At 44.4% G+C, this 15,526-nt stretch overlaps 1 protein-coding gene across 1 annotated transcript in view; it reads left to right on the top strand.

Annotated features, from left to right (window-relative positions):
- The window catches only part of ABTB2 (ankyrin repeat and BTB domain containing 2), a 111,729-nt gene that overhangs the window by 75,991 nt on the left and 20,212 nt on the right, over positions 1-15,526 (top strand). The gene's annotated exons all lie outside the window — the stretch shown is intronic.

Below are 15,526 nucleotides of genomic sequence, written 5' to 3'. Positions count from 1 at the left end.
TTTTTGGCCTGCTGGACATCAGGCTGATGGAAAGCTCCATCCTGGCCCTTCCCAAAAGCAGCCTGTGGTTGGGAAGTTTCCCGGTGTATTGATGTGCTGAGGCGATACTCATAAAACAAAAAAGCAGAATGTTTGTTGGACAGGTGAGCAGGGAAGGGAGAACATCTCTGTAGTTTTGTAAATAACATGGGCTTTACTGTACTCAGCCCCAGCTTCTGAAATCTGCATGAAATCATAGTAACACACAAATAATTAATTACAGGAGTAAAAAAAAGATTGCCTTTCTGTTTGATCCTCCCCTGAAATCTTTTCAAAAAGAGCAGAACTCTACAAAGAGAGAGAAGAGATGTACAGATATGAAGACTCAGGAGGAATTAAGTTGAATAAAACAGGAGTAGACAGAACTGTGGCTGCACACCTCAGCCTGCTGGTGGCTCAGGTTTTTGTGCTCACTAACCTTAATCTAGGTTATCCCTACCCACTGCAAGGCTGTTTATTTTGCACACTGTGCAGAAAAAGTTTTCACAAGGCCAGATTGTGTAAAGTTGTGCCGCTGGTTCCCACAGTGGTGCAGCTGAGGCTGCTGCACAGCTCGTATCAGAAATGTAGATTAGGCTTTCTGTTCTGTGCTCTTTTCAGTGCTCTCAGTGTAATGATGTTACTGCAGCTACTTGTTTTGTACACTGGGGATAATAAATGAGTTAAATCAGGAGAGCAGTTATCTCTCCAATTGCTCCCAAACAATGCTCTTCACATGGTTCACCGGAGTTTTTCTGGAGGCTGCGGCTCTGTTCTGTTTTGAAATCCTCACTAGATCCTACAACAGCTGGGGTAAGGGAAATTTCTGCCATTTTTTCTGACCAGTACTTAGCTGTAAAGGAAATTAAAGGGGATATATTAAAATGGAGCAAAAACTGACATGAAGAAAAAAAAAAAGAAAACAACCAGAGCACTTAAAGGACTGGCTTTTAAAAATTTATGGAAGCTGGAAATGAAATTAATACTGCCCATCCAATCCTACGTTTTGTTTGCTGCAGGATGTGTTTGTGTCTCGCTGTCCTGAGCTCTGGGCACATATCTAGCACAGGCAGGGGATGAATCCTGCTGGCAGCACTTTGCAGAGGAGGTGCTTTGCTCTCTCCTGGCCGAGGAGGAGAGAGGCAGCCGAGGCTGCGTGCGAGGCGCCGGACTCGTGGCGTGAGAGACGAGGGCACTGATTCACCTAATGTGACTTGGCAAGGCTGTGCAGCCCCGTTCTTTTATTCTTCCCTGAGCTGTGCTAAATCAGCTGCAAACTGGGCACTGCTCTTTTGTGTGTGTGTGCTCACTTTGTGGAATACACTTTCTGGAACACACGTGTTCCGTGCTCTGCGGCCCCAGCTCGCTTTCTGCTGGAAAAATCCCGGTCACGAGCAGGGACAGTAACGCTGACCTGTTCTGCTTTTGTTTGTGCTTCAGTCCCCACGCTCCTGCCTAAATCTGTACATCTATTGATCTGAAATTCAGCAAAGAGCTGTAGGCTTGGTGAGACCTGGTTTTGGGGAAGATCCGTGCTGATTCAGTGGAAGGAGCTGCAGTCGTTCATCCACAGAGCCGACAATCTGCTGTGCACTTTGGCTTTCTGTGTGTCACGCTGCCATGCAGAATGCTGTGAAAATCATAACACTGTAGGGCCTGGAAGATCTTCACTTCAACATGAATGCAAGCCTAGGATTCAGTTCTGAAACCGTGCCTAATGGAGGCTGTCACGTGCAGTGAAGGGCTTTTAAAAGCCTGGCTGAGCTTCTGCACTTACCCTGCAGCAAACTGCAGAGGGTACGAAAACAGACACACTTGCAGATTTGAGGCACCCTGGTGAACAGAGCCAGTTTCAACCCACACAAGTGGGTTTTTATCCATGCTAAACACCTTGGCAAAAGACCTGAGGTGAGGAAGCTGGAGAGGGCTGCAGCAGTGGGGTGGATGGAGTCATCTGTACAGCTCTCTGGAGTACGTGGATGCTTGGGGATACCCAGTAGGCTGAAACTCTGCAGAGTTTGTGGATTGGGGATGTTTGCTTCAGGCACCTTGAGGTGAAGTGTTGAAGCAGGAGGAGGAGAGGAGGCAGAATTAGAAAGCAGTCAGGTATCTTAGACAAAACATGAAGCATTTCCTAAGTGAATGCAGCTGCTCGCCGTGCAACCAAGCCATGGCCCACTTAGAACCCCAGAATGACCTTGTTTGCTGCACAGACAGTAAACCATCTGCTGTTTGGGGTCGAACAGGACACCTGAGGAAGCGTTTTGCAAACACAGAGTGCCACTGGTGCAATATTTTGGCAAGGGAATTAGACCCTGAGGTGAGCAGGAGCTCAGTGAGGATACACCTGAGTGCCCGGAGGCTCGGAGCTTTTCCGTGTCAGCAGAGTTCTGTCTGTGCTGCTGCTGCAAAAAAAGGCCTCTGCTGGGCAATAAGATACTTTTATTTTCTCTGAGATCCTAGTCTGTGTTGTGTTAGGGGTCAAGCTATGTGGTTTTGGACCAGGCACGTGGCATTTCTGCTTTCTTCACTCTGTTCCTGCTCTGGGATTTCTCCCATTGCTTATGTCAGGCAGGCTGAGTTTGGGAGCGCTCCTGCAGTGAGCTCATGTCCCAGAGCATGTTTGCTGGGATTGTTTGGGATACTGTGACTTGAGAAGAGCCATTCAAAGGTAAACGAAGTTCCTTTCTCCTTTTTCACTTTTCCCCAAGTGGGATATAAAGCTTTTGTTTTATTTTTAATGGTGTGTCAAGGCAGGAATGCTCTCACAGTGATGCTTATCTTGGGGAGTATTTGTCAGCTCCCATGGAGCCCAAATCGAGGTCAATATTTAGGCTTATTTTACTGCTGAATGCATTGCTCTGCCCTGGGTTAAATACTTGGCCTAGTGGTCCAACCTTAAAGTTGGGAATAGACACCACTGACTGCCCTCATCCTGTCTCTTTTTGGTTATCATCTGCCTGCAGCACTTACTGTTGGAAAGTCAGCATGATCTAATACCTAAGAACAGGCAAAAAAGTTGGATCCTGCTTCCTTGTGTAGCTGATTATCTGTGGGTTTGGGTAGGCTGGGCTTCTTCCCCTTCCAGCTGCCCTATTAAAAAAAGCTCTAAATTTTTGTCTGTTGTTGGTACTGTTGGTCTGTAGAACATTGGGGAGCTCATTCCAGGCTTGTCCATAAGTGCCTGTTGATCCAGCTATGTCAGGCCTTTCCAAGCTGTCCCTGCTGCAGCAGTGCCAAGTTTTACATGTTGTCTGGTTTGCTGGTGCATTATTTTATGCCAGACATCAGGGAGGGAGTATAAAACAATTTACATCTGCGGAAGCCCACAGACTGTACCCATCTTGAGCCTGTCAGTGGAAATCCAGCAAAACACTAGGGAAATTCCAGAGCTGATGGAGGATTTGTCAGCTGCCAGCAGTGAAATTTTGGGGCTTGTCAATTTAAAGGAAATTCACAGCTCTTAAGCTGGAAAACTGGAAGAAGCCCAGGGGCCACCTCTTAGGAGAAGAGAAAGCTCTAGGTTTGCCATGTGCAGGCTCCAGATTTGCTGCTTGTAAACAAACCTGGCCTCACTCAGTTTCTCACAATCCTTCAGGAAGGCTGCTGCTCATCCTACCTTCAGCTCAGTGGCTGCTCTTACCTACCAGGCTCAAAAATTGACCTGGATTTGTCTTCTGCTTCCAACAGGAGTCTTCCCATTACATCTGTTACCTCTCATGATCCAAAGCCAAAGGATAAACATGGAAACCATATTTTTCAGGAGGGTCAGGCAGGAAAAGAGGACTCCTCTGTTAGCTGGGCAGAAGAGGAAGGAGCTGAGCTGCCTGCTTGGGTTTTCTCTGTGGAATATTCCCAGCAAGTTATTTATTGGACAAGGGTGAAAAACGCATCTGATTCTGAAGGAAGATATATCAATGCTAGAGAAGGAAAGATTGCAGCCCTTTCATGCTGTTTTTCAGTGCTCTTTGCTTAAATACTCTACTCTTCCAATGTCTGAACTATTGATGTAAATTGTCATTGGCTGGAGCACTTGATAGTTTTTGTCCTGTGTGTAATCTAGACTTACTTTGGCTGGAACAGAAACCAGAGTTGGGTCTAAATTAATTCTTCCTGGTAGAGTGTCAAAAATCCTGCCCTGCCAAGCAGAATTGATTGATTGATTGGTTGGTTTGCAGTGGTCAATGCAAATACAGAGCCCCTATGGCATGGCTGGTTTTTAATCCCTAGTGACCCTCGGTCTCCTCATCATATTTCCTAAATTCCATGTTTTAAAAAACACATGACTTTGATCATACTTAGTTCCTTTTTACTCGATGATTTCTAGGTGCATCATCAGAAATAATTAGAGCCTGCAGCTCCTTCCCTCATGGTTCACTGGGTTCTTTCCCTGTGTTCAAAAAATGCCTGCCACGACTGAATGTTCCTTCTGGAATTGCTTGAGACAGGAGTGATTCGGTCACATGGATCACATTTACGCAAAGATTCTCATTCAGATTAAAGAGAATATTAATAGCCCACTTATTAATGGGAATTGTCTCCAAAAAGTCTTGCTTGGCATAGCACGGGCACCCAGCTGGCAGGAAGGGAAGGAAAATCAGGAATAACCTGCAGAGCCTGTTGCTGAGACCTGTGTTTGCTTGAGCTGCATCCCCACCATCACTGAGAGGAGTCCCTGCTTTCAGAGCTGGTTGAGGCTTTTCAGGACAAATCTCTTCTCCAGATGGATCTTTCCAGACTCTCACTGATCTGTCATGAGGCTTTTTTCCCCTCTGCTCCTTTTAACTGCAGGTTTATGGAATTTTATTAAGTGCCATAGCTACATCACTGCCTGTCTTTTAGATTTATCTGTGGCCTAGTCTTTCCTAATTCCACTTTAATGTATTTATGTCTGAATTCTTTTATTTTACAGCCATACCCTATTGTTTCCATGCAGTATCAGGAGCAGAACTTGATACACTTAGTTCCTTTGAAAAGGTCTGCAATAAAACAAATTCTGGGGTCTCTTGTCTGAGAGCTCTGAGTGTCTTTCCATTCTGTCTGCAGCTGCCTCACCACTCAAAAATAGGTGGGCAGGAATAATAAAAGCAGACCCTGATCCAGTCATTTGCCTTGAGAGAGCAAAATGCTGTGATCCTGCAGAATTTAACAGTACTTAAATCCACTCAAGAGTATCCCTGAAGTCAACAGAAAGATGGATCCACACATTCCAGCCCCATCCCCATGCCGCAGTCCATTGATTTTATTCTTTCCCCCAGAGCTGTTTTGATAGGAATATAGTGATTAAATATAGGGAAAGAGAAGGAAGCCTTGCAGTGAACTGTGCCATTAGGGCATTGCTTGTGCAAAGGGCACATATAAATGTGCTCCCCTTTTTAAAGGGAAAAAAAAAAGCTATTTGCTATCCACGAAAGCCTGGTCTGGTAGATTTATTAGAAGAATAAAAAGGTTATAAACAGATAAGATCAACTTCCTTCACCAACACAGGGAGAAAGGCTGCTACCATGCATTTTTCAGACTTTGACCAGTTAATGTCAACCTTAATTGAGCTTTTGAGGTGCTCATTCACAAGGAGATGACATGAATAACCCTATTTCAGAGGCCAGTAAGCTGCAGCCCACATGTATCTATTGACTGAATTTAACTGTTCAGTGGCATTGCTGTTCCTGACCTTAGGCTGGATCATTTGTTTGCTGAGTCCATACTAAATAGTTCAAAACATCGAATATATTGCACAATTTTGAGATCTGAGAACATCTTTCCTTTTAAAAAGAGAAGTGAGTAGCTTTAGCACATTTATGATGAGCAGCTTTCACCTTCCTGCTGTTTATGGGACATCTCAGCACATATTCAGCAGTAGCTTCTAGATCAAAATGAAAAAAAAAATGACATTTTGACAGAGTCAGAGCCCATGGAAGTGGGACTCCTGCATATGTGCTCCTGGTATTTTAACTGAAAGGCTGCAGAGAGACGCAGGATGAAGTGTTTATGGAATATTAAATGGAAGGGAATTAAAACAAGTCTGGCTAAAGTCAGTGGGTGACAGACCCCAGTTACGCTTCCATTCCTGGAATATTCCTTTCTGTGCCTGGCATCACCTACTGAGGTATTTTTAAGCTGTATTTTTAAGCTATTGAGGTATTTTGGGCTGTCTTTTTTTTTTAATTGTTCATTTCTTTATAGTTCAAAGATTGCAGAACTGGAATGTGAGAGATGACCTTGGCAGTGGTGAAGGGAATTAATTGCAAACCCTGAGGATCGAATCCATCCAAGTGCAATTGCTGAAGCTGGCAATGCCCTCTACTCTCAATTAGATACTTTCCCCCCTCTCTTTTATGTTGTTTGTATAAACATGCGCTGCTCAGTTGTTTTTTTTTTTTTCCACCTCTACATATCTCACACCTGGGACAGACCAGCCTTTCTTCCACGTTGCTGGCTGTAAGCAGTTTGTATTGTTATTGTAGTGCTTCCAAAGGAGCCCCTGCATCTTCTGATCTTTCTGTCTCAGAGCAGGGGTGTGATACAAACACAGATTATTTAAATTCTCTGCAGAAGTGGGAGGAGAAGACTCTCCCTGTGTATGAACTGGACCAGCACAGAGCAGACTGCATGGAGAGACAGGGGAAATATTACAGGTACAAAAGACAGTACAGTGAAACAGAAATTTGATGATAAAGGCTGTGGGTGATGCTGTGGGGGAAAAAAGTCAGGTTTTTGAACTGTCTTGAGACCTGGCTGCTCTTTTTCATGCTCTGAGAAGTCCCAAGTGTCACTGGTACAGGTGGGACAGGACACCTGAAAAATCACCCTTTTCATGTGGTCCTGGGCAATGTGCTCAGCTGGCCCCGCTTTTGAGCGAGGGCTTTGGACTGCATGATCTCCAGAAGTGCCTCCAACCCCAGCTGTCCTGTGCTGCTGTGGTTCTAATTTTGGTATTTGCCCTCAGAGCTGTTTAACATCTCTCCACTTGGTGATTTCCCACTCGACAGGAATCAATACCTTGTGCCCTGGAACTGGTTCTTCAGCAGGCAGTGGTTGATCCTCACCCACCTGGAGAAGTGTGAGGTGTCTGACATCTTTGTCCTGTCAGTTACAAAATGTTTGTTTGAAAAACACAATTTTCTGCTCTGACAGTGGTTTTACCCCAGTGTGGGTGGAAATCCCCGCAAAGGCCGTCACTGACCAAAGCCACTTCTGGTGAAAATCCCTGTTTGTAAAAGTGTTGAGAAGTGGAGGGATGATCTCTGGCTGTGCTGTTCAGCAGTGAAGAGACAACAGGCACCGTGTGTGTGTGTGTTTGTGTGTGTTACCACCCTGCAATTACAGCTCCAGTAATTACTGTAACTAAGGTAGAGATGCCCACGTTCAGCTCTTGGCTCCTGCTCCTGAGTTTCCATCTGCTCAGATAAAAAAGAAGGTGCAAGAAGATGAGAGCCTGGCAACTCAGTTGCCTGGAATCTTGGGGCTGGTGCACCCAGGAATCTCCAGTGCCCGTGGGCAGCCTGGGTTGTGCATTGTTTGTTGTTTGCTCCTTGTGATGAGCAGCAAACCAGCATCAAGACTGAAAGGAAAATCATCCAGGGAGACCTAAAACAAAGCTGTTAGAGCATTACAGAAACACAGGAATGAGTTAGGCAAGGTCTTCTGGCTTCTTTTCCCACCTTTTAGATAGTGCCTATGGGAATAATAGAGGGCTGACTGAGAGTCTGCACCTCTCTGCTTAACTCTTGCAGGTTTCTGTCTTTCCTGTGTCCATCTTTCCTTAAGGACAGCCTCCTGATAGCAGCACAATGCTCTTTTAACTAATACAATGAAAAATCAGTAATTCTGGGGATGAAAAGTTCTGTGCACGTTGCAAAGGATGGTGATGGTAACAAGCCAACAAGTTTCTTCTTTTTCAGTAATTGCTGTTGCCAATTGAAGTTAATATTGTTTCCTATTGAACTAAATTGCAGCCCTTCCCTTGCAGAACTTGCCTGTTTCCTGAGGAAGGAGTTATCTGGTGCTTTTTAACAAAGGCCACACTAAATAAATACAATGCTGAGCCTTTGCTGTGCAGCAGCCAGGGCTGGCAGGTTGTTGGGGGTTTTGCTGTTACTGTTCTTGACATCTTTATAACACATTGCTAAGAGCCAAGCTCCACTGCAGAACAAATATTTCTGGGTGTAATTTGTGATAATAGCAGCTATCGTTCTCTCTCTCTGCCCTTGTGGAGATTAGACCTAAGCTTTCCCCTGGGGTAACCTGTGTTGGTGTGTCTCTGCTGGGTTTCCTTTTCCAAGGCAGTTTTCACTTCCCCGTCCCATCCCTGTGCTGCCCTGACCTCGTGGTCGCTTACAGAGCTGAACTGCACCATTTGAATCACATGGTTTTTACAGCAGCTGCTGCACTGAGTGTTTCAAAAAGCACCTCTGCTCTGCAAGACAAATCCTATTCAAATGAGCTGCATGTCTGAGCTGATTCAGCCCTGGCTTTAGACTCTTCTGGGGCTGAAGCACCTGGTGTTGATCCCATGGGTGCTGGTCTAACGTGTTTGCTGAGAGAGGAGGCACCAGGCTGTGCTTTGCTGCTGATGCTGCTGGAAGGGGCATTTCCAGCCTGGAGTCAAACCACTGGCAACTCGAGTTCCACTGGAGAGTTTGTACCTGCAGGTCTCTCTTCCAGGGATTGGAAAGTCCATCATCATGTCTAGAGAACAGAAGGGGCAGGCAGAAGCTAGAAGGTTTTATTCCTAGGCTTGCTGGAAAACTCTCTGCTGCTGGAAGGAATTCAATTAACAATTCCTCACCCCTTTGGCTTTGTTCAGAGATGGAAAAGATCCTTCTGGAGAAGCAGGGGGCTCTTCTTGGACAGGTGCTGCAGAACTGGGGAGATTTTCAGTGGGAAAGGATGAGTTGTTTGTGATGCAGTTCCAGAAGATGGTCTGAGAGGAATAGGAGCATGTTAGCATGAAATTATAACATAACCTACTCAGAACTTAGCTGCTTGTAATTATCCTGCTCCCAGCAGCCAGACTGGCTGATTAAGAGTTCCCTCTGTCAGCCCTGCACTGTGCCAGGTAGCCAGTGCTCAGTTCCCTGTTGGGGCTGCCAAATTCTTCAGGAAGGATATCTGAAGAGCTGGTGCAGTGGAATATCACAGAAACAGATGTGCCTTAAGTGACTTTCCATCTGGGCATCCCATTCTTCCTTGTACAAGAAGTTACAATAGTTTAATTAACACACTTTGGGGCTACTTTTGGGCTGCTAAACTGTCTGTGCTCAGACACTCAAGACATCTATGGATAAGTGGCTTCATCTGAGAGCACAGTTTGCCCCAGCATAGGAACAAAATTTGAGCTCTGTACAGCTTCATTCACACTCAGGGCTCACAGGCACCTGCTGCAAAGAAAATTAAATGAAAGCCAGTTTGTTTCTCAAATAATTTTGTTCCTTCATGGTTCTTTTGAGGTAGAAACCCTGGGAAGAAAGGTGTGTCCCATGTGTTGTAAACATTTTATTGATTACTTTCTTTGTGCTTGAAATGCAGAGCATTGGATGCTGAGAGAACATTTTATTAAAGCAACAGGTACTCAAGAATATGGATATTTTCCTCAACAAGCTGAAAAAGAATAATTGTGCCCATTGAGTGCAATGGTGTTAGAATAGGCTCGTGTTTAGCTTTGTCATTTTTATCGTATCAATCATTGATTGGTTGATGCTTCTGTGGTTTGAGATTTGCTTTTTGGCAGTAGCATTTTAATAGGGCTGAAAAGAAAAAAAAAAACCCTTGCCATTTGGCATTAGAAACAAAAATTGTTGGTTTTCGTGCTGGCCATTAGCTGAGAGAGCAGCTGGAGCTTGAAATTCCTCCGTGTTCCTGTAGGAAGCCCAGAGCTGCTCCCTCTGCTGTGGTCAGCATGAACCAGGCTGGGCCTGTTGCAAGAACAGGTTTTATCTGAGCTAGAGAAAACTTCATTCTCTTATCCCTAATAGAATGTTTATCTAATCTATTAATATGAGACTATTTAAGTGTGGCTTTTTAGAGAGGGAGAGATGGGGTAGCAGATAACTTGATATGGAGACTTGAGTGACAATTGGGTTTTTTCATCTCCCTGTGCCACAGGTGTTGGGGTGTAAACAAATATTGCTGCTGTCTTACTCAGGCATTTGCCATCTGGGCATAAAATCTGCAACTCTGTAGTTCACAGTCCATGAGAAATAGATATAAAACTCTGGTAATTTGACAGGTTGCTTTGTAGGAGGGCATTGGTTATGCCTCTGGCCTCCTGTTTGTGCTGGTATTTGACCACAGCATCCTGAGGGTGTCAGGGTAAGAGCTTTTTTCCATGTGTCCTGTCAGCATTGCTCTTGGTGAGGCCAAGCTGTGACCTGCTGAAAGACCTCCTGCATCCGTATATTGAGGTATTTGAATCGTTTTAATTACTCTCATTTGAGATTCAGTAGAAATTCATACACTATAGCAGGCAAAGCTAGAGGCTGCTCAGCAGCACTGCTGGCACTAAAAGCAGACTTAATAGCTGGAATTTGTGGCATCTGCTGAGAAGCTCCAAATGCTGAAATGTAGTGCATGCATGCTCTAAATTTAGGATATTTGAAAACTGAAAGAATTTGAGCTTGGCCAATTAAATCCACCTGCCAGAATCCCAGAGTTAAGCTGTTGTGTCTGCCATTCCCAGTGCTGTTTAGGTTCAGTGATGATGCCCATTGATAGGATCATAAAAATCCCGGCCATAGAACCATTAAAAGAGTTTGAAATTAGGAGATTTCACAGTCTTGAACACAAAATGGAAGAACGAGATGATTTCTTGTCTGGCATAGAAAGACTTCATTGCAACAGGCATTTTCTTTAAATTCAGGATGCTTCTGTTGCTTGCATTTCTCATATCTGTAACTTTACATGGCGCTGTTTATTCAGTTTTTTTAAGGCAAAATGCAAACATGGAGTTCTGTGCTTTCCAGTAAAAAGCAGAAACAAATTCATTCACCACTGGAACTTTCTCTTCATTCTGCACAGCAGCTCTTCAGTGTTTTAAGACAAGAACTGAGGAGCAGAGCAGAAGCTCTTTGAAGATCTAGGTGAAAGGTGTTCATTGAGCAGTTTGCCATTAGGACAGAGTGATGTCTTCCTGCAAAATAATAATTTAAAAGCTTTAAAAATGCCACACTGGCATCTATTTGATCCATCAGTGGTGTTACTTCTTCTGAACTTTGATTAATGGCAGATTTTGTGTCTTATATGGCACTATTAGGAAAGTGCTGTCCATTCATTCACAAATACTACACCCTATGGGCTTTGAATGCCCTTTATTTAAGCAAATGGACTCTTAAATTACATTATTGGGTGGAGTGGGTACCTGATTTTAGAGCACACATTGCATTATTTCACCTAAGAGAGCTGCAAACCCGCATATGTTGGTGTGTTCTTAGTGCCTTCATGCTAAATTAATTCCTGAAACATCCCAGATTCCAGAAAAGCCAAAAGATTCCTTGGATTTTCATGAAGAAAGCACTGACATCAACAGTGGGGTGACTGATGACACACGATATCCCTGCTCACAGGAGTGTGACATGGCACAGGAATACCACGTCACTCAAGTCTATAGAAAAACAGGAGTTTCATCAACTTTTTCTTAGTCCTGAAAGGGAAAGAAACATGTTAGAATCATCTTTTTAACCTTGAAATATTGTGCCTCTAGATACCAGCATTCTGTGTTTTAAAATGTCTTATTTGAAACACTAATTAGGTTTTGGCTTGTGCTGGGATGTAAATGGGAAGCCTTTCCCTGTTTATTGTGAAAGCTCCTTTGCTTCGGTAAGAATTGTCTTTGTTTAACAGAACAAACTTTTCCAGCTATAATTAATATAACAGCTCTCAATATTCCAGAACTGCAGGGAAAAAAAAAAAAGCATTTCTCTTCCTGGCTCTTTGCTCACACAGCTTTAACTCAGGAGCTCCGGGCAGTTTTCATGAGCGTGGCAACACTCCGTGTCAGGATTTTACAAGTGGGCCCTGAAAACCAGTTCAGTGATTGAATCTGGCAGATTGGGTTTGGCTCCAGAGCCAGCATATGCTTTTAACATATGCACGTTGGCAGATCAGATTGAAGTCATAACTAAAAGGGCTGCTGTCTCAGTCCTGCTGTTGGGAATTACTTGTAATGGGCAAAAAAAAAAATTGGGGAAGGAGGAGTCTGGGCTGTGGGTAGTGAAGAACCAGCTGACCCCTGGTAAATCTGCTTGCAGATAGCACGGGATATTTTTTTGGTTTGTTTTTGGTTTGGTTTGGTTTTTGTTAGTTTGCCAGTGTAGCTGCTGGAATGCACCGTAGGAGTTACAGCTTGGTGTTTCTGCCCACAGGATCAAGGCTGATCCAAGAATAGCAGACACCCCACTCTGGCTCTCTGCCCGTGTTTATCTCTGACTATCACCTAACGTGCTGCTACAGGCTCATTCCTTTCATGCATGGAAATTGTGCTCCTGTCCTGCTCCAAAATGTACCAGTTTTTTCCTTTGCTGCTGGAGTTGTTGGGCATGGCAAGGTTTTCCTGGGTCAGATTCCTCAGGGTGGGTCCTGGCTACCAGGACTCCACAAGTTGCACTGGTTGGATCTTGTCTGGAAGGTGTTTTGTGCTTGCAAACCAGGGCAGTCACCTTTTTGTAGGAGTTTGGAAAGGCTTGGATCTGATGTAGATGGCCTGGCCAGAGCCACTGTTGGAATAATTATGGAATCAGGATTATGGAATGGTTTGGGTTGAAAGGGGCCTTAAAAGTGGTCTTGTCCCACACCCTGCCATGGGCCACCTCCACTAGCCCAGGTTGCTCCAAGCCCTGTCCAACCTGGTCTTGGACACTTCCAGGCATGGGGCAGCCACAGCTGCTCTGGGAATCCCTTCCAGGGCTTCCCCACCCTCACAGGGAACAATTCCTTCCCAATATCCCATCTGTCCCAGCCCTCTGGCAGTGGGAAGCCATTCCCTCTTGTCCTGTCAGTCCAGGCCCTTGTCCCAGGTCCCTCTCCAGCTCTCCAGGAGCCCCTTTAGGTGCTCCATGAGGTCTCCCTGGAGCCTTCTCTCTCCCAGGCTGGCTGCAGACAGGGGGTGTTCCAGACCTCGGAGCATCTCCATGGCCTCCACTGGACTCACTCCATGTTAGTTGAGGTCAGGACTGCAATTAGGTCCAGACACATGGAAGAATAGTTCACCCTCCACATTGTTTGCTGTAGTTTTCAGCTTATGGAGAGTTTTAGGGCCCTGAGGAGTTGGGAGCAGGAGCAGGATTGGTGGTTTTCCTTCCTCTGCATTTCCTGCGTGTCCATCAGGGCTCCAACAGCTCCATGTGGGGCAGATGGAAATCTGTCACATCCTTGACCCCATAACTGTGACCATATTGTCATAGTTAAACTATCGTGTATATTTATCTGCCTCTTAACAACAACTGTATACATTCAAAGTTGGTTTTCATTATTTTCTGCCTCTCTAGAAACCTTCCTCCTGCCTCAGCTTTGCAGATGTTGCAAATATGTTTTTCTAATGAGACACATGGCACATTCCAGAGCAGCACCAGTGCTTGTTTCCAGGCTGAAAATGAAATCTTTTCCCTGTTGGTAAAGTAAAGTTTGTAAAATGTGATTACAATAAATAAACCATAGACTTGAGAGGTCTTTTTAAGTTTCTTAGTGAGTTCCCAATGATTACTTCGTATAATTTTTTTTTTTTAGTGAACTCAAATTTAATTTTTCCTTTGATTTGTAGCAACATGAAGTAAAACCTCTCTGATGCCGCACCTTATTTTTAAACGTGGTTTGCCAAGGATGGAAAAGGTGTTATTTCTGTCTGTGGGAAGAAAGATCTGCCAGTTCTAGATTTAAACTACTCTTGTACCATTTTATATTCTCTGTATAAAGAGGAAACTCTGAAGGCAGATTCAAGGGAGAAAGGATCCCAATAAATATAATATTAACCAGATGGCTTTCATTCCATTAGTGTCTGACTGCAGGATAACTCTCTAAACTCATGGCATAGCCAAGCCAAGACCTTAGTAACTTGATAACGATCCACTAAAATTTGAGAACTCTTATCTTCTGAGATGTGAGCCAGTCATTGTTTTAAGGGAAGTCAGGAGAACACTTTTTGGGGTCAGTTGGATGTAGTTAAATATCTTCTTCCTTTTCTATAAGGATCTGGACTGTCTGCCTTGAAAGATGTTGCACATGTTGAGATGATCCCTGAATAGGGCCCAGCATGGTCATTCCTGTTTTTTCTCCTGTAAATGTGGGAAGTTCTTGAAATTTTGTAAAATACTTTTGAATCTGTGAGGAATAGCTCCTGTCTGAAGCTGATTGTATTTTGGAGCAACAATTTTGTGTTTCTTCTAAATCAACATCTCTGCTGTTTATTCACATATAATTACATACTCTGAGATACATTTTTTTTTTCCTCCCTGCTGCTTGAAGAGGGGTTTTAGTGTTTGAGAATCCAAGTTGTAAATACGCCACTGTTTTCCACATCAGTGTGCCATGGTTTGAGTTTTGGATACTCTGTCTTGCCTCAGAATCTTTTCCCTTCTCCAAGTAATGAGACTTCACTCTAATTTCTTTTTGACTCTGTTGCCATCCTTGGGATTTTTCCATCTGAGTGACTTTGAGCCATAGAATTTGATTCCAGCAATAAATTCAAACATTAGCTCACTGCACTGAAAACCTTCCCTTTTTATTTTTTAGTCTCTTGCAAAACCCCAACATGATCTTTAAAGATTTGGGATTCTTCTCCACAGAAACCTCTGTATAGCTCCTGTAAGTCAAATATGGGGGGCTACCATGGGCTACCTCACTCTGATCATAAATATTGTGAGATTTCCACGTGCTTTAGTTCACTCAGACCATTTAGAAGGCCTGGGGACAGGCAGGATGGAGACTGTGCCTGTGTGGCTCAGGCCGTGCTCAGGCTGCCAGGAGGGAGGTGAATTTTGCCATTCCCACCTGCTTCCATTAGGACAGGATTTTCTTTCCCACTTTAGAAGAAGGAGAGCCTTGTTTAGAAGAACAAGGTTTTTCTTTCTTGCTGTTGCTGTCACTGTTGGCTCCTGCTTTGTTTTGCTGTAGCGGGGCAGAAGGCACTGAAAAACAGCAGAGAAGAGGTGGGGCAGCAGGGAAAATGTTTTATTCCTCCTTTTTCCCTCCAGGTTGGAAAGGGCTCTGAGCAGTCTCTAGTGGAAGGTGTCCCTGCCCATGGCAGGGGGGTTGGAACAAGATGAGCTTTCTCCACCCCAAACCATTCTATGACTCTGTGATTTTTTTCAGCAGTCTTGTCACTGGATCTCCCTGGGGGCACAGCCAGGGGGAAGAAGGAGTGTGATAGAATGGCTGGTTTTTGTGGGAAACCCCACTGTCTTCACCCGAGTTAGCAGGTGCTCAAAGCAGGGGAAGAATGATGTGATTTTCTAACTGCTCTGGAGTGCTCTCCTTTTTGCATACAATTAAGTTCCCTTTGCCGAAAATATCTTGATCC

The sequence above is a fragment of the Motacilla alba genome, chromosome 5 (assembly GCF_015832195.1).
Source record: "Motacilla alba alba isolate MOTALB_02 chromosome 5, Motacilla_alba_V1.0_pri, whole genome shotgun sequence".
Classification (NCBI taxonomy): domain Eukaryota; kingdom Metazoa; phylum Chordata; class Aves; order Passeriformes; family Motacillidae; genus Motacilla; species Motacilla alba.
This window is presented reverse-complemented; position numbering and strand designations above follow the sequence as displayed.